The sequence below is a fragment of the Cydia pomonella genome, chromosome 17, assembly GCF_033807575.1.
Source record: "Cydia pomonella isolate Wapato2018A chromosome 17, ilCydPomo1, whole genome shotgun sequence".
NCBI lineage: Eukaryota > Metazoa > Arthropoda > Insecta > Lepidoptera > Tortricidae > Cydia > Cydia pomonella.
The window spans coordinates 17,142,572-17,163,453 of NC_084719.1; positions in this window are offsets into that span (position 1 = coordinate 17,142,572).

Here is a 20,882-nt window from a genome sequence, read left to right on the forward strand (position 1 = left end):
GGCGGCTGTCGCAAAGCTTAATCGCCGATATTTACGAAGATAATTAATAATCAAACGAACATACCTGTGAAGTTTAATTACAATTATACGAGTGTGCAACAATGATTTTATAATCTTGATATCCATGTCACACAATCATGCCATCGTTGTCTTGAATTTTGATAGGAAGTATAATATTTGAAGGTATACAAACTGAAATACATGTAAGAGATATGTATATAAAGGGTTTCCGTACCGTTTGTTAAGTATGGTTTTACGGTATATTTTTCAAATTTGAGTAGTTTATAAACGTAGATCAAAGATATGACGGCATCTCGTCTCTAGTATATGGCGCCACTTATTGATATCTAACAAAATTAACACATATCAGTGAAAGAATAAGGATCAAAGTCAAATTGCGTTTTAAAAGTTTTAATCATGTGTGGAAAGAGCAGTAAAATAACTGTGGCTACTGAATATCGTCGAATCGTTGTTTCTAAATATGGACACCAAGTCTGTCGTCTAAAGGTACATATTTACTTATTTACATTTATGAAGGTTCCGTCTCATATCTGCCCGTAGCGGCAAAAGATGCAACTTCCTTAAGATACAGGACTTGCAACCTCTTTATCTCTACGACTAGCATTCCAGTGCAGAGTGAAGTTTTACTCCGTTGGTTATTTGACTTGTAAATTCGTAACCACATTCACTGTAAATAAAATACTTTGTACAAGTTTGTGTGTATATCACTTTATTCCACATAAACAATTTTAACACACACAAGTATTAAACGAATCGAAAATGTTAAATAATAATCTCTAAGAAGGAAGAACAGCTTTCCGAATCTAACGAAATAACTATAATTTTTCTATGAAGTTCCATTTCGGGAGAAAAAGGTTTCCAGTAACTAAATCTTAACAAATCACTTTGATTATGATGTCGATAGCTTCAGCATAATATATTCTAACGGCCCGATTCTAAGAATACACATACATAAATATTGAAAACGTTCTAAATTATAATAAATATTCATCAAACCAATGAAATTTAAGGCGTAGAGATCTTAGTGCTGAAATTCTGTAAGAAATGCGTAGTAGCTACTTTCTGAGGTTCCGTAACCAAAAAGATATAAAAGTAACCCTTATGGTGCGACTCGTTCATCCATCCGTCTGTCTATCACATTGGCAAATATCTCGAGAACTCCTAGAGCTATCAATTTGAAATTTGGAATAGTTATGAATAACGCTAACCCGGACACATTGAAAGTGTATTTTTTTATTATTAATTAAGTACCTATAGAAAATGCCCAATATGAAGAGGGGCAACATTTCAGTCTACGCACTAGGTCAAGTTGGGTATCATTAGAAAGAAATCGAATTAAACATTCCAAAACATTTCTTAAGTTTTTTTTTCGTAGTAGAACAAACATATTTTTGAAGGAAACTGAAAAACACAGGTCGCGCAAATGAGTTAGCCAATGTACCGATAGATGGCGCTGTTCACAATTATGCTTAGTATACTTATAATCAAAAGCCTTTCATGATTATTGTTAGATGAGATAATTAAAAGTTTGTATGGATCCCTCGATGCGCAAGTTCAGATTCGCACTTCGCCGATTTATTTATACATGACGATAGTATATATATAAAATACGAATTAAATTTTCTTTCAAGTAGAATTTATTGTTAAGATCTTATAATTTGATGAAAAATTAAAAATGCATTGTTTTCATTTAGCCAGTCCACATTAGTTGGTATTACAAGAGGATTACAAATACAAGAACCTGCATTATACGGACTGAACAGAGGTTTAACAGTTAATCAAGAAAACTATTACCCTTGTGATAGGTCGTTCGTTTTGTAATATGTTGGTACATATTTGCCTTTTTTCCGCAGATTATCTCGCTCGCACCAATGGAGATAATTTTGAAGCCTTTCTTTAGTAAATTCATCAATCCTGAATCTCCAAATCCCGATATTGAGCCTTTCACTCGACAAAAAAAAATGTAACAATTTTTATACAAAAGCTAAAAATATAGAAATTGCTAAAAATGTGCAATATTGTGTTTGATAGAACTCATCGATTAATTTTTATTTTTAACTAAAAAAAATCTTAAAACATATATATTCCGCGCCCGAGACGGGCACGCACAGCCATCTCACTCACCCTTACATGAGACAGAGCGTACCTGAACCTACTGTGTCTTGCCTGAATAAAGTGCCTACTTGAATAAAGCATATTGTGAATCACGGTCCGATTCTAACTTTAAGATACGTCAATCATTTCCTAAAGATATGATATGATATAAAACGTAGTGATATGGACTGGATATTTCAGTTTTAATAAAAGTTACGTTTTTGTTTGAAGAAACGTCACTTGCTAGTAGAGATTGGTAGTGAGTAAATACTCACGGGTAAATAATAATAAAAATGTTAATTTATCAGCTCACAAAGGATTCGTAACAATTTCACAGTATGATAACAACATTTAAATTCGAGATGAGGTTGTGATCCTTTGTGAGAGACTGGAGTCTGAACTAGGTATAAACCTGTATTACAGTTCACCAGGCTCTCACCCTAAATACTATACTGAGGTTATACTCAAATTGGTGGATATAAACTATTTTTAGTGCCGAAAAGGGCATAAAAAATTGAAATATGTATTTTGTACGCCGCTACTAGATTAAATGCTCAAAATTGTATGTAAGATATTTTTAATAGGAGCACTCCATACATGTATATTTGTCATAAAAAAAATCAGAAACCACAAACATGTTGCAGATCTTCTTTAAAACAAAATTGTTAACTAAGCTTTATCATAAATTGCCTCTCACTGATGATTACCTTTTTTTTAAATTGAGCGTCCTATATGCTTTTTATTAGGGTTCTGTAGCCAAATGGCAAAAAACGGAACCCTTATAGATTCGTCATGTCCGTCTGTCTGTCCGTTTATGTCACAGCCATATTTTTCATCAAACCCATACGTGTGGTGTATCTATGGATAGGTCTTCAAAAATGATATTGAGGTTTCTAATATCATTTTTTTCTAAACTGAACGGTTTGCGCGAGAGACACTTCCAAAATGGTAAAATGTGTGCGCCCCCCCCCCCCCCCCTTGTAACTTCTAAAATAAGAGAATGATAAACCTAAAAAAAAATATATGATGTATATTACCATGAAAACTTCCACCGAAAATTGGTTTGAACGAGATCTAGTAAGTAGTTTTTTTTAATACGTCATAAATGGTACGGAACCCTTCATGGGCGAGTCCGACTTGCACATGGCCGCTTTTTATTGTAAATATTGTTAATACACGTTAACACAACTAAATAAGAAACAATTTAGTTCCTCAATCTCACTTTTAAATTTTTTCTTAGTTATAATTTTTACCCATTTAAATGAGTAAATACGAGTATTTATCGGTTGCTTTGAGTAAATACTCAGTATTTATTCACCAGGGACCCATCTCTACTAACTGGTCGTCATATTACTCCAGCATACTACGCTCTCATAGCATCGCTACGAGTAGACGCGTAGCTCGCGTAGCAGTTCAATAAGGCGAGCAAGCTCACCCGTAAATTTAACGGTTATGTTCTGCTTCTCAAACTTTATTACCCAAGTGCCATTAACTGTAGTGCCAATTCTTTGACATACGGATTCATTATTGAATTGGTTGTTTGGGTCATATAATTTTATCTGCGGTTTTGCTTGCGTTAGATAAAAATTTATGTTTCATGTGTTATTTATGAAGATCTGAAATTTATGGTATTCTGGTACTTATGTTATTACCTATATCCTAGTATTTAGTAAGTTAGAGCCGGCAGTAAAATTTTAACTTCGCAGGAATTAGAAACTTAGCCTTAAACACACAGAAAAGTATTATTAGATTATATTTGCTTATTCGAAATCAGCTCTGTCATTGTCAGATTTGTCTGTCCAAATATGTGCACTATATCGTGATATCGTTTAATAAGTCGTCCTATTGTGTTATTTTCTTTGTGCTGTAAAAGTACTTGAATTGTATTTTGTATGTTTTTATCAAATTTCGCTTTAAAATCAAACCATCGGAAACAGATAAATCATAATCCATAAAAAAAAAAAACATTGTAATCCAATTCATAACTCACTCCGCGCACGTATGTTCAGGTTAATTTAAGCCACAAAACGTCACGTGAGCGAATATCTGCAGACAAAATATCATTTTGGCGGCATAAAGGCGATGGTTAGGTATTCCGCACGCGGCGCCCTTTGTCCGGGCCCGCCTTTATTATGAAAATCACGGCACTTGGTTGCCGCTTGAGCGCTGCCGCTGCGCCGGCGTAAGCTGTGTATACTCGCTTAGGATACTTAAATGTGTTTTAGCATCTCTGGCTTGGGTGTTTTCAACACTAGCCACTTTTCTTTAAATATTTGGGAAATTTGGAGCTTGTATTCACTGATTTCGATTCTGTTAAGAGAATAAAAGTGTTCAAAATTGTTTTTCTATTTGTCAACGTTTTCTGTATGGTATTGATGCTTTAAAAATGGGATGTTCTAACTCATTTTTTCTATAACAATCATAGAAAAATATTATAAATATTTAGAGGTGCACAAACATACAACGTGTTACACCAGCCACTGAAAGTGGGGCGGGTACATATTGTATAGGTCATACTGAGCAACTTTTACTATGATACCAACCCCGAATTCGCGATAAAAAAATTGACTCTCCCATACAAGATATCAAACATCAGCCAACCAAAATGTATTTTTTCACGAGGTCCGGGTTGGTCCCATAGTAAAAGGTGCTGATATGGCCTATACAACGTGTACCCACCCCACTTTCAGTGGCTCGTGTAACACGTTGTATTGCAGTTGATCGATTGCCAAGTTTGACTGCCTATAACGTCATTCATATAGAAAAAGTATAATCACTGTCGATCAGTGTAAGTTTAAAGTTTATGTGCAATTTGCGAACATATTTATGATGTCATTTAACCGTGACCGTGGCGTATAGTGCATGTCTTAATATTGTCGATGACACTGAGCCACATCGCTTACAATCATTTGCCGCTTCGATTGGATACTGAACAGTGAACACGAGCAATATCGCTGGGATAAAGTAAGCTATGTTCCACTCATGATGAACAAAGAAGTGTGTGCTGTGGTCTTATTTGTTACGAAACTGACTTAAAGAGTTGGCTTTTATACACTATCCATACCTACATTGTAATACGTCGTGTGGTTCAATGTAAAACATTTTTTCGTCGCGCGTATAAAATATTCACTTTGTTATGTTTAAAACTACGAAATACGCAATAATTTATTAATGACAATAAATTAACTTGCTTAATTGGATAACACTCAATCAATGATTTAATTTTACATTTCGATGACTCGTTTTGATGACGAGGTAGATTACAATCAAATAATGCCTGAGATTGAATATCGTTAATTTAATTAATCGGAAAAACAAGTTCCGGGAAGTAAATTAGGTTAGTCAAAGTTCACTTTTCAATTAAATAGGTTGTAATTGTAAACCATTAACCGCATTTGCAACCACATATGGCGGTCACGACTCTATTGGCAGCTATTAAAGCTCAAATTAAAAAAAAATATTTTTTTATGACATACGCTAATAAATATTGCTATTTATGATTATATTGAATATTCTTGATGCGTTGGGAATATTATACCTAAAATGAATATATATACCTATCTAATCTAATACTCATTACCTCTATAAGTTTTTTTTTCTTTTCCTGAAGAACTACTTTCTGTCTGTAGGCCTTTCTCATTATGAAGAAAATTAAGCCCATACTTGGTGCAAATTGGAGGGTGTACCTGGTGTTTGTATGAAATCAAGCCTCAGACCTGTATACTCGTAAATAATATATGGACGCACTCAACCTGCTCAAAATATGGCACAACCTCATTACAACGTTATAAGAAGGTGACATAGTTTTACACTTTTCAGACGTTGAATTCTGTACCGAGCTTACCATTTGATGAATATGCGGTATGCGCATAATGTTTTAAAATTACTATACTGTGATTAAGTACCTGTTTTCACAACCATATTGCATCTTCCTGAAATGATACAGCCATGTATATGATTATAATAATTTCTATTTTACATGTGTTTATTATTTTAGCAAGATGAAAATGCTCAGATGGGTGGGAGGAGTGACTCGGTTGGATAAGGTCAGAAACGAATTTATCAGGGGATCGTTTAAGGTACCTTTTGTTTAAGTAAAGTCGATTACGCTGGTACGGCCATATCCTTAAACGTGATGATGACCATTCTGTTAAAAAGTCCCTAAATATACCCAACCAATCCCGAGGAAGGGGAAGATCACCCGATACCTGGTGGTCAGACATGTAAAAAGAGATCCGGAAAGAGAAACTGAGTACGCAAACAAGCCAGAACAGAGTACTCTGGTGCAGACATACAAGGAGACCCGACCCCAGATAAACTGGGAAGAGGAACAGACAAAGAAGAGAAGATGAGTTTATTTTTCTGTCATTTGAATAATTGGAATATAACGCACTTAGTTGCAGGCAGTCCCGTTAAAATAATTCATTTAAATAATGTGCAAAGATCGAGAAAGTTTCAATAAAAAAATCGTAGACTCCTGATATATTTGCTGGGTGACATACCCAAAACCAATTTACAAATATCAAGTCTCGCCCATCGTCAGTCTTACCGTAATCATAACAGCTCTTGCTCGGCTGTAAAAGTAATTTTGCTCACTGGATCATTAAAGTTTGGGACGCGATGTTTGTTGGGCACACGGCGCACGTAACCACCGCCTGCACCTAACGCCTCACCATGAGCCCACGTGTGCGTAAACTGCATTTAGAAGAGGCGGAAGATGGAGACGGTAGCGGAATGTTCAAAGGCGTTTTCCTACCACCGAAAATGGTCGAGACGCGAGGAGCGATTGATGTTTTTTCGTTTTTTTTTTCAATAAGTGATGAACAAATGAAATACATATTGATTACTGATTAGTGCGAGTTCATAAATTTGCAATTAAACACATGTAGCATATGTATGAACTCGCGCTTGGTAGTAATCAATATGTAAACAAGCCATTAAACACGTTTTAGTACCTACGCTATACGCATCTTGGACGAGAAAAGTAGTCATTTGTTAGTAATTTCCTCGCTGTCAGCCGGATTGCTGCCATTCCCTCTGTGGAAGACCCAGCGTCGCCCTGTGCAACTGTGGGACACATTAGTTATCTGGGCTATTTGACGTTTGTACCCCTACTTGCATTTTAGATTTTGGAATTTCTTTTTCTTTCTTTCTCTTTCGTTCCTAATACGAGAAAAAAAGTGTCCCCAATATTTCATACATTTTTTTTACCGTTTTGTTACGGTGTCACAGAAGATTGTACCATAAAAAACGGGGACACTCTTTCTCTCAAGAGCTCGTGATTCTGCGTCGAAATAATAAAAGAAATCCCAATTCTTAAGACAAAAATCATTAGTACAACTTGAAATAGAAATACCCATCTGGCAGGTGAAATATTAGCATACCATACCATGTGTTATTGTGTTTACTTACGTACATAGCCAATAAATTAGAAACCGAAATATAACGAGGATTGGGAACTTGTAATGAAACACTGCAGACACAGTTTTTGTAAAAAAGAGAATGTTACTATCAAAAGCCTGTGCCTCACGCCAAAGTACTGTAATATAATATAAAAACATTGTGTTCATTACTTTGTAGTTACATTGTGACTAAAAGCGTCGCTTTTAATTCCGCAATTATAAAGTTTGCAGCCTTAGGGTATAAACCAAAGCTACACAGAACAAACTATCTTGTTATACACCTAATCTTAAGAAAATAGGAGTTTTATTTATATTATGTATTTATATTTTCATTATTATTCAAAATCTGTGTTGGAGATTGTTTTACTCCTGATTTCCTTGCCGCAATATTCGATACCTAAGTGGTTATACTTATATTCGGCAATTTCATTTAAATATCCGGTATCGCGTTCTCTCTAGAGCACTATCACGTGTATACGATCGAATTTAGACACACTAGTATTGATATCGGATGAGGTTAAAGGCACGATCTTGAAGAAAATGACGCTGCTATCAAATTTAGCAAATTTTGCTAATAATATTTTCAAGTCTTATTTTTTTGTGTACAGTTAAGGTCTGGAATGTGGATACGGACCAAAAAGCGCCAAAAATAATGTATGTGAACACGATCTTGATATCTATATATTAAGGTAGGTATGGTATAGTTTTATGGTATACTTTTGGACTAAACAGTGCAATTCTAGAATGTACCATTACTTGACTCTCCACAGATAAAACAACAAAGCTTTACATCTGGTTATACCTACTCTTGAGAGGGCAATAAACTTTTATTTCTAAACGAGGGCAGAACGGAACTTTAAAATCGTTTTAAATTAACGAAAGCACCCTCGGGCGGAGAGCCTATCAATAATGGATTTTATATTGGACCCAATAATAAAATCCATTCATCCACGTACAAGTGCGTAATAATGGAAAATAATTAAAACTCATCTCGCGTCTCGAGTTTAATATTTTTTCATTATTTTGATCTACGTCGATTTTAGTAAATTGGATTATGTTCGCTCTTGAAAATCGTCATTTTAATAATATTGAATTAATATAATGACAAGTTACGTAACTAATACTTGTTTAAGTTAATAAGCAATCTAAAGAAGAACGTAGGATAGTGTACCTCTCGTAGAATAGGTATTTTATTTTTCTGTTTTTAATGGTTTATATATTTTTTTCCGTTTTTTTTTTTGTTGTGTTGTTCTTATCGTTTTCTTTTTATCTTATTTCTTTCATGTATGTGTGCTTTCTGGACTAAATGTTTTTTCTTTCTATTTATTATATGTTGTAATATATTTTATAAGTACCTACATACAACATGCTCTAAGCCTTGGAGAGTGTCACAACTTAAGGGTAACCCACGTGGGGGACTGGAGGTAAGACAGCTATTCTATGGGCTATCTTAGCCACTGAAAGAAGTAGAAAAAAAAAAAAACATTTTTAGTATATTCCTCCCTAAAATATTCTTGAAATCGAAGGATTTATATCGGGTCTCCCTAAGCCACTTTACGAGTTATGGTCCGAATAGCACTTGGTTATATAAATATGTCACTTGTTTGCAGTCTAATATATTGTTTATGATTTAAATATGATATATGTATAATATGTTAATACCTCATTCATCGTAGTCTAATCGTATGTCCTTATCTGTCATTTTGACATCTGTGTTTGTTAGAAATCTTGGATCCAAGACTTGAGCACAAGATCAAAAGTCGTCATCTATCGAACTAATATTAGACCAGTTGTGACATACCCGCGAAATCTGAGCCTTGACTAAAAAAAGAGCAAATACTAGCCGTGAATGAAAAGTGCTGTGAAAAATCTATGGACCAATCAGGGGACCGACAACACCTACTGCCAATGGATGAACCACGAACTGGATGCACTAATATGGTGGGAGAATATAGTCAAGTTCTCTCTGAATCTGCGTTGGGCGGACCACCTAGAAAGAATGCCGGATTCAAGGGCGACTAAAATGATAACTAAGTGGGAACTCCAACAAAGAAGACCACAAGGCAAGCCAAAAAAACGGTGGATAGACTGCGTGGAAGACGATCTTCGAAAAATGGGAAAGTAAAAACTTGGAGGAAGGAGGCGAAGGACTGGATCAAACGAAAAAGCACTGTAGAGGATGGCAAGACCCACAAAGGGTTGTAGCGCCACATGAAATAAGTTTGTTAGAAAGAGAAAGTTGCCTAAGTTTTATGAATATGGGGGTAAGTATACTATAGTTAGGTATGTACGGTCACGTCTGAAAATATCGGTACGAAAAATGTACCAAAAATATGTATACACCAGCTTAATATATGGTCAATAAAGTCGTGTATACATATTTTTGGCACTTTTTTCGTATCGATATTTTCAGACACGACCGAACATATAGAATGTCTGTATTTACGATCTGTCTGCTTTTGTTTGCACGTGGTTTTTGGCAATCAGAGCGTCTAATTTAACTCAAGCTATAGGTTTTAAAAGACCGCAGAGCAAATGTTATAAATGCTCATTTAATGTTCATAAATACCTACAGCAAACATTGTGCCGTACATGACTAACTAAACTAACTAACTATTGTGGCGCAGTGATCCAAAGAGGGTCTTGGCCTCCAAAACGAGAGAATGCCACCTGTCCCGATCCTGTGCCGTACATGGGTTAAAATTATTTTGGTTGTCCTGTCCTTATCACTCTGTCACGCTCATATTTGTGTTGTTTTATCAATAAGAAAAGAGTGCTAATTTATGTCCTTCTGGCTATTTAACATGAGAAAAATGATATTTAACATGAGAAAAATTAAAAACTAATTTTCATCGCATACAAAACGCTCCACTCCGTCATATTTTGGGGACTAAAAACTAGACAACGTTTGTTGTATGGTAGCCACAGTTAAATATTTATTTTATTCTATTTTAGTATTTGTTGTTATAGCGGTAACAAAAATACATCATCTGTGAAATTTCAACTGTCTAGCTATAAACTACAACCTACTACTCCTGTCTGTCTACTACTGTCTGGCTAGCTATCACGGATCATGAGATACAGCCTGATGACAGACATAGACAGACTGACAGACAGACGGACAGTGGAGTCTTATTAATAGGGTCCCGTTTTTTATTTATCTTGGGGTACGTAACCCTAAAAATACGAAGTTCTCGAGTGTGTTTTGCGCTTGATTTTCTTATCTTAATAGGATCTGTTACAAATACTTACAATGCTTTCACAAATCTATTTACTATTAATAATTAATGGAAGCTAGATCTCATTTTAGCAGCGCAATTATTCCGGTAATACAATAAGATACTATTTCAATTAATATGAGAAATAGCAGAACATTTCCATCCTTAACGAAGTATAATAACACCATTGCGTGCAGTACCAATCTCCGCATTCTTATATAGAGGATATATTTATACATTATTACGCGCAATATCAGTCACTTTCTCAGTAGCATTTTGCCACAGATTGTATCTCATATAACGCTATCAATTGAGTACTGTAGTGTTGCTGTCTTATCTCTGGGGCATACGTCACACCTAACGCAGATGGGGGCGGGGGGAGGAAACTAGAGCGTTCGGGATTTCTCGGCGCCGTTCGGCTCAGCATTTCCCCGAGCAATTATTAGGGTTGGCACAACTTGACGTTCCTTTGCGTGCACAATCACAGATAAGATAATTAAATGAATTTTGATAACCCTAAATAGCCGAAAGGGATAATTGCATAGATTAGAAAGGGATAACATGATACGGCCCTGAATCGCTGTCAGACTTGACAAACTTTTAGGAAGTTACCTTTCTGTAACGTAGTAATTATTTATTCTATTGTGGGGGTAGACAGTTCCTCACTGGGCGTTGACAGGAGTGGTGCTGCGTGTTAGAGCCAAGTCCCGTAGGAACTCTTATCCTAAACTGCTGTGTCCTGGGGACACTACAAGTACTATCACTGGCGTTCTAATAACAAATTCAGTAATCATAGTAAAGAAGAAGAAGAAGAAAGACTACGCCGGTGGCAAACAAGCATACGCCTGCAACTCCAAAGGAGTTACATGCGCGTTGCCGACCCTAAATAGGGTCTAGTGTTATTTGGCTGCGGTTTTCTGTAAGGTGGAGGCACTTCCCCAGCTCTAGATCTGGAATGACATCCGCTGTGGTGTGCCCTACCACACAAAACGAGATGTCATTCACAATGCCCATACCTCTCTTATGGACGTATTTTAAGGACGTACCTTAAACTCACCTCGCCATACTTAGCTGTATAGAACAATTAGAAAAGCAAGTACTTATGTTAGGCACAGACTGTACCTACTAACAACATTTTGTGTATTTAAAGCTAGTATCATGCTATCTCTGTCTCGCAAAGCCAAATAATTTATTTTACATGTTTACATACAACAAAGGATAATCTCAGGTGTTTCAGAGGCGACGGACCGTAACGCAATCGGTTAAGGCAATAAACAGGATCGTGAAATAAAAATGTCAGTGTTATATTTTATCGGCGTCCGAAACCATTTTTTTCTATTTCCCCGTGGCTGTGGCCGGCTTCATCTTTTATTCACAGACATCCATTACACAGTAAAAAATAAAAACAGAATATTGTCTCGATATGAGTATATTTTCATTGGGAGATATGTTGCAATATATAACGTAAGTATATTCAATTTAAACTTACATATTTGTCAAATACCTTTTTCAGTGCATATAATACAAACCTCTCACTCATCTAAATCATTGTTATACCAATATGACAAGAGGACCTCACTTGCTCCAGCCACGGCCTCTATACAGGCTTCGGAATATACATAGGTGTTGTGTATTTTTTTTGTTATAGCGGCTACGGAACCCTACACTGCCGTTTTTAGGATTCCGTACCTCAAAACGAAAAAACTGAACCCTTATGGGATCAATCGTGCGTCAGTCTGTCCGTCCGTCTATCCGTCTGTCACAGCCCATTTTCTCCAAAACCACCAACCAGCACATAAATGTGAAAATTATATAACAAAGTTTTGTAAAGTATAATATTGTTTTATCCTATCGTGTTATATATTAGACATCAAAACCATGCATATAAATATTACAGTTGCAGAGATATAAGCCACCAGGCCATAACACTTTCCGCCACATGTGGTTTTTGATCCGAACTCTACGGGTTTTTAAAGACGTTTTACGTCAGAAAACATTGTTAAAAATTGTGTGATGTACCCTTGGAACGTGAGTCCGAATCGGACTTGGCCGGTTACTTAATTGAAAAACGCCTCTGATTTCCAACAACCATATTTAGGTTTTGGCCTGATGCCGTAAAAAAAGAAAAGAAATATTGTTCGTATTTCTGTGAACGCTTAAAACATAACATATTATTTTTAAGGTACCCTGCAGGCGCATGATGGACGGCCGATGAATAATCACGTGATTAAATAACTGTTACTTCTTAACCGCGCGATTAAAACAGAGTGTACAGGTTTTTAAAGAGTCGGCAACGCGCATGTAACACCTCTGGAGTTGCAGGCGTCTATAGGCTACGGTGACTGCTTACCATCAGGCGGGCCGTATGCTTGTTTGCCACCGTCGTGTATATATATATATAAAAAGAAGACACTATCATTATCAGGCCATCACGTACACAGATATTACCATCATGTCCGTACTGCTGCTGCACATTATTTTTGAAGATAAACTACTGTTTTTGTACAGGTATTGCGTACGTTTGAGCAACAGACAATAAATCTGGTTTATTTCGATGTGTGTTCGGATGCAGTAGGTGCTGCTGAGGCATTATCGACAGCAGCAGGACTGCGGTATTGATCACTAGTTATTATATCTACCTACGGTATTCAATAATAGTGAACATAACTAGTTATGAAAAAAGTATATGCCATACCTTGCAATGTTTTACAATGGCTAAATATTTAAAACGATAAGAATGTTGCAGCTTCTTTTAAACACGAAGATCATAAAACTGTACGGGCCTGATTTCGTTAAATTATGTTTTATCCCTTTCTTAAGTCAATGTGACAGATAAAGACAAATTGATCTAGCTAATTGAGGCCAGTAATCCACTTAACAAGTTGTTCCCCTTCTATTTTATTTCTTCCATCTATGTGGCTTTCCACGGAGAAGGGTCCATATTCACATGTAGTATAAGGACCCTTTAGGCATGGAACGCCACATATAAGCTACATGCATGCCAAGTTTCCTGCTATCTTCTACTTTTGAAAGTTGTTAGGGAAATGAGCCAGACAAACGGGAAAAGCCATGCGGTATCAATTTTTTTTTTTGCAGAAATCGCGAAACGTCTGGTTGACGTAACTGGTGACCGATGAGCTGGCGGCTTTCTCGCACAACGTATCAGTATTGCGATACAACGAGGAAATGCCGCCAGCATCGTTGGTACAATGCCTCGAGGGCCTATTTTAGATTTAAGCTAGTTATAGTAATCCTCTGTATATATCCATTATATATAATAAAGCAAATGGATTACTATTGTTAGTGTAAATAAATACTTGTTTAGTAGGTACTATTATTTTCTTCTAGGACTTTTTCTTTATCGATGTTTTCACACCACTAATAAGACATGTCAACAACAAAGCGTGTTGCCGACATTTTCGCTCATTATTCCTTCGAGGAAAATGATTAAATATTGTTTTCTTTGCTGTTTCTGAGGATATTCATCGGGTGTTATACTCGTATTATTACTTTCTGATCATTATTTTCCATCAGTTATACGTTGTTCGCGATATCTTTTTAGGTAAATAATAATGTATAAGTAAAACAATCAGTGAATGTCTAGTTAAGTGTTTATTTTCATGACAACAAAATAGAGGCAATAAGTTAATAACATGATAAAAAACTACTTAAGGCTGACACATACGGACTGCAACCCGTCGGCGTGCAGTTCCCATACAAGTTGCAGTCGGTGTGCGGTATTCAAATTGTTTCAAACATTTAAATATCCATCCAGATATCGCTCGTACTTGCCCGTACATAAATTGGCGCGAGTGAGACGCACTATAGTTAAATTACATAATTTGGTGTGGCCTGATTGGCCTATTGGTCGCTTATTCAAAAAGTTACGAGGGTTCAAAAAATGACGAACCACTTCGAGAAAAGGTAGGAAGTGCCCTTGCGCTTCACTTGGCTCGCCTTGGCGGGCACTATCTAACCGTGCTCCCAGATTCAACTTTGAGATAGTGTCATCTTCGTGTTATGGTAATCAAACGGCCCCCGCAATAATCAATGTCGAGTCGGTTTATTTACACCACCCGATTGTAAATAAAAAATGCAAGAAAGATAGTTGTTTGTGCGTAAAAGTGGAATGGTTGTCACAACACATCAATGAACAAAAATAAATCGCCTGTCATATTTCACGCGTAATTATAGACTTTATGTAATAATATGTTAATGTAATTGTAAATACAAAAATCCAAAGCCTCGTCAGGCGCCATTAAGTGAAAATGTTGCAGTGGAAGGAATCATTTTCCCATTTACATTATAAAATAATACGCTAACTTTAAGTTCCTTGTATAAATTATAATGCAGATGATATGGTGCTGTTGAGCCCCTCGGTAGGAGGGCTTAGGAAATTGCTAAATGTATCTCTTCTTCCTCGCGTTGTCCCGGCATTTTGCCACGGCTCATGGGAGCCTGGGGTCCGCTTGACAACTAATCCCAAGGTTTGGCGTAGGTACTAGTTTTTACGAAAGCGACTGCCATCTGACCTTCCAACCCAGAGGGTAAACTAGACCTTGTTGGGATTAGTCCGGTTTCCTCACGATGTTTTCCTTCACCGAAAAGCAAATGCCGGAATTTGCTAAATGTATGTGAGCAATATGCTATTAGTCCTGGCCTTAACTTTTATTAACTGTATTAAAAGTGAATTTATGATTTTTAAGCCTAGTAATAAATGTAAAGATGACTTTCCTCCAGTATTGCTCAATGGCGTCCCTTTAAAACAGATATCTGTATTTAAGTACCTAGGACATGTAGTGTGTGATAACATGAAGGATGACGAGGATATAAAAAGGGAGCGCAGCGTAGGGCGCTAGCGACTAGAGCAAATATGCTGGCACATAGATTTAGGCGTTGCACCGCGCCAGTAAAATAACATTGTTTCGAGCTTTTTGCACTACTTTCTATACATGTGCACTATGGACCAGCTATACGCAGAGGTCGGTAAGCGACCTATGCATCCAATACAACAATGCCTTCAGGGCACTGTTGCGGTTGCCTCGCTGGTGCAGCGCGTCCGGGCTGTTCGCGGATGCGCGCGGTGGACGGGTTCCGCGGCCGCGCTGCGGCGCCTGCGGGACAGCCGCAACAGTCTCCTGGCAGTTATAGCCGACAGGCTTGACAGTCAGCTTCTTGTGCACTGGACCAGGGTACACTCAGTGGTAGCTACATACACATGACTCACATGTAGTTATTACTGGTGTATGCGCCTGGCTCCAGTTTAAACCCTAAAATATTTTAAGTTACATTTATTTCAATAATAATATAATATAATTTTTAGAGTAAGTTAAACTAACACTGTATGGTTTTATTTTTATTTATAACAAAGGAGAATGGGCAATTTGTCCCATGGATGTATACTGTTGAGACATATCTCGTTTGAAAGGGTTTACTCTTAGCATTATTTTATTGTATGACACCAACTTTGGATAACTTGCAGGGACTGAGCAATTTAAAAAAAAGAGTGGCCAATATAAACGGTCGTTTTACAAAATACTTGTTATGTAGCCGGTTGTTAGGTGTTTTGTATGAAAGAATATGAGAAATTCTAGATTTCTGTTTACCACTACTTACGTTTAAGTACGTACAGGGCTGGAATTAGTTGATAAAACATATGCTTGAATTAAAAATACTGCTATTAAACACTGAAACTTGCTTGTATACTCAAGCCATATATATCATTTAAAAGACATTTTTATAAGGTATTTTAATATATATATACTTGCACTCAAATGCTTGCAGGGGCGGTAATAAAACTAGTTTTTTCGTTAATTAAGTGTGGTAAATGCCGCTTTGTTTGTTCTACCTGGCACTAGATGGAGCCTTGGTAGCCGTTTGGGTAATTTTTACTAGTGGTATATACAATTGAGTTTTATCCTATTTGGAAGGTCTTCAATTAAGCATTAATTACTTATATGACACCAAAGACCGAAAGTGTCCAGGGAAGATGATATTAATAATTTTGATCATGCGCTGCGGCGTAAACTGGAACTAAAAAATGTCATTCATATAGAGTTACTTTTGTAACCATTTACATCACTTTGCATGCCTGAAATATAATGAAAAAGTAATTTATATATTTTTTTTAAATTATTACCGCTCAATAAATGGCACTAAACTACTTAATTATGATTTTTCAAATCCTCTCTAGTACTGACATCTTGCGTGCAATAGGAGAACCGAATGAGCGGCAAATGCTGGATCCGTATAGTCGCTTATAAACGCTTAAAAATGTCACCGAAGAATAAGTTTGTTTAATTCGGAACTTTGACAATAAAACGAGTTGTTACCTTGAACGAGTAAGTGTCGTCTTTTTATCTCTCTTGCTCTTACATATTCGAGTGATAAAGGTAGAAAAAGCATTGTATTTTTTAAAGTTCGCGTTATGTCCCGCTAGAAACGTTATATAAACTTATTATTAAACATGAAATAAGATTCCTAAGCAGTAAGTAGGTAAGTAAATGTATTTATGGAGTACCATAATTAGCAGCAAGAAAATAAATCTAAGTTTATATGTTACGATAAAATAAATCGTAAAAAGGTACTATGTACATACTTGTTTTGTCTCTCTGCAGGAAAATTGTGTAAACGTGAAACATTTGAGATTGCGCCGCGGTTCAAAGCAACGTTCCCTTCGTTTGCCATATGAAGCAGGATTAAATTGTGTAGTTTTAAGTTCTCATGTAAGTGAATTGTCAAATTCTTAGTGAGAATAAAGAATCTTAAACCTAAAATTAACGCAGTGAATACATTACAAGCATCAGCGACTCTTAACTGTTTGCCAAGCTAAGATAGTAGCTGTATTTCGTTCCATTATATATACGTATGAAATAAAAACTTTTGAATACATTTAACACCTTTATTTCATATAAATTGAAAAATAACTGACGGCATACATTTTCTAGTGAATAGGTGCATCCAGATCCAGATAAGAGAATGCATGGTTATTGCGCCAATCTCGGACCATTTGCGATTGGTTTGCTAAGGGCACCGCTAGCTGGTGCGGATGCACAGAGCACTTATACATACCTTATTAAATAAAAACTTTTGAATACATTTAACATCTTTATTTCATATAAATTGAAAAATAAGTGACGGCATAGATTTTCTTCACGGTCGCACAAATATTATCAGGACGAGTCGACAAGTTACTTTAAAGCAAGCATTGGTGAATAGGTGCATCCAGATCCAGATAAGGTAATGCATGGTTATTGCGCCAATCTCGGACCATTTGCGATTAGTTTGCTAGCTGGAGCGGGTTAACGAAAAACAGTAACTGGCGACGCTAACTGGCGCGGACGCGTGCGACGAATTTTACCTACAAAGGCACCCGCGCGCGTGCACCCGCTCCGTGCACTCGCGCCAGCTAGCAAACGCCCTTAACCTTTTAAACGCCAAGAATACCTTAAGGCGTCTTAACTAGCTATGCTCAAAGCGTCATAAATACATTATAGCTGATATAGCCGCTGTCAGAGTAACCTTCACACTTTCAAGTAAGGTTTAGGGCATAGGGCGTCCGCAACGTCTCGCGTGTGCATGGAGCGGGCGTGCGGCTTACAGTATCAGCAACGCTAACTGGCGCGGACGCGTGCGACTGATTTTACTTACAAAGGCACCTGCGCGTGTTTGCCCGCTCCGTGCACTAGCGCCAGCTAGCAAACGCCCTTAACCTTTTGAACGTCAAGAACACCTAAAGGCGCCGTCACTAGACATGATTTAAGGGCCATGAACACATTAATGATTATAGCTGTTATAATCGCTGTCAAAGTCCCTAATGTAATACTCATGCACTTTCAAGCTCACTTGCGCCCGTGACCTTGGCGTGTGAGTAACGTTTTTGTTTATGGCGTTCAAATGGTAAAGTATCAATGTCGTAATGCGTCGCTAGCGCGTTATTTTCGAATCGCACCCGTGCTCCCGTGTTGGACTGCACACGCGGTGTACACTTCTTGTTATTGTAACCGTTTGTGCGCCTAGATAACACAAGTACACATACACAACTCGCAATATGCTCGCGTGCTCTTGTTTATATGTAAAGTACGTCTTCTAGGGCCGCGGATTGGACCCACGCGACCGGCGGGGCGGTGAGCGGCATACATTGGTCGCAATGCAAGCTGTAAAGCTAGTGCAGTGCATGAGGGACGCGCGGCTTTCTCTCACCACATCTTTAGGTGTTCTTGCCGTTCAAAAGGCTAAAAGCACCTAATGAGGTGGCTTTACATTAGCTAGATGCCGGCCCACACGCCGATCCGGTGTGCAGGCTAAGGAAATCGCTATGTAGGCCAATTCGAAAGTGCAACTGACATTAAACCAATTTTAGAATAATATTGGAATGATACCAGTTAGCTGTCATTCGTGCGTTCATTTCGCACTTATACGCATGTATTTGTGCGAGCGAGACGCCCGCAACTAACTGATATGATTCCAATATTACTCTAATATCGGTGTGCACGCCCCTTTTTATTCATAAGCAAGGTAATATTGAACCACTATAGAAGGCAGCGAAGAGGCCGGCAATGGAACTGGTAGCGTTTGATGGAGACAGTTTTCTGTCAAATGCAAGTTCAAATTGGCCTGACTGTCTCACTCGCACACCGGAGTAGCGTTTCATATAAGCGTACTTTGTTATATCCAATCGACCCGCTCTATTCAGTAGGTTTCATTATCTCGATCCATCAGTTAAGTAACAATCTCTTCAATCTGGTGGATCGAGATGGTGGATCCTACTGGACAGATGGAACCTGTGGATAGGAAAACGTTATGCTCAACAACTTGGTAGCAGAAGCGATGTGATTTTTTAAAATCGCGACTGTGTCATTGACATAATATATCTGAGGACGGGCCTTACGGGCAATAAGATTGGGGCCAGTACAGCGGTGTTACGCACACGAGTTTGAGCCAATCGTGCAGTCTAACGCCACAAGTACCACTACCACAACGTGATTGGTTGATGAGTTCGCATTACGCACGCGATTGATCGCATCTAGTTGCGTTAGACAGCACGATTGGCTCGAATTTGTGAATGACACAACTGAACTAGCACTATCGTTATTGCCCCTAAGGTCGGTCCTTAGATATATGGTAAGCGTCAGGATGGCGGTGGACCTCAGCGAATTTCAAAGAAATATTTATAAACATATTGTACCTTCTGTGTACCTCAGTGTACCTTTAATAGAAACCAGTGTACCTTTCCCCGAAACGAGATATTTTACAAAACGGTCCACCCGCCAACCTGACGTCAGGATGGCGGGTGGACCTATGAAATCTTGCATTATACCGCACTAAAAGAATGCAGTTATATTGTGCATGAGCTTAGCCTAGCTTGTTTTGGGGAGAGGTACACCGGTTTCTATTTCTATTTACAGAGGTACACTGAAGGTACAGTCACCATCATATATATCGGAGCGGCCAAGGTACCCACGAATATCTGAACATGCCTCTACTGTCAAGAGGTTAGAGTGCGTGTTTAGAGATCTTTGAGCACCTCGGCCACTCCGATATATCTGATGGCGACTGTACCATATAACTGCATACTTTTAGTGCAGTATAATGCAAGATTTCATAGGTCCAACCGCAATCCTGACGTCAGAATGGCGGGTGGACTTTTTCTTAAATATCTCGTTTTGGGTTAGGTACACAGAAGGTACAGTATGTTTATAAATACTTACTGCTATGGCGTAGCGACCCGAAGTGGATCTTGGCCTCCGACACCAAAGACCGCCATGCTTCTCTGTCCAAAACCGTTTCCATCTAGTCGACGGCGCCGAGTTCGCTAAGGTCTTTTTGCATTTCGTCTCTCCAGCGGGACCTACCTAGGACGTCTAGACGGTCTTCGGCCATTTGGAACTTCAGAGTACGCCCTCCAGGCTGCACGATCCTCACCCATCTGGACTACGTGCCCGAGTCATCGGAGTCTGGCAGCGCGAAAAATCCTAGGACTCACACGTGGAGAGGATGGAACCTGGAGACTCCACAGGAATCAGGAGATTGAAGATCTGGTGTCCGAGCTGAACGTCATTGGATGTTTATAAATATTTCTTTGAAATTCGCTGAGGTCCACCCGCCATCTAGACGCCAGATGTCAATGCCGAGTGCGACCGCCCTT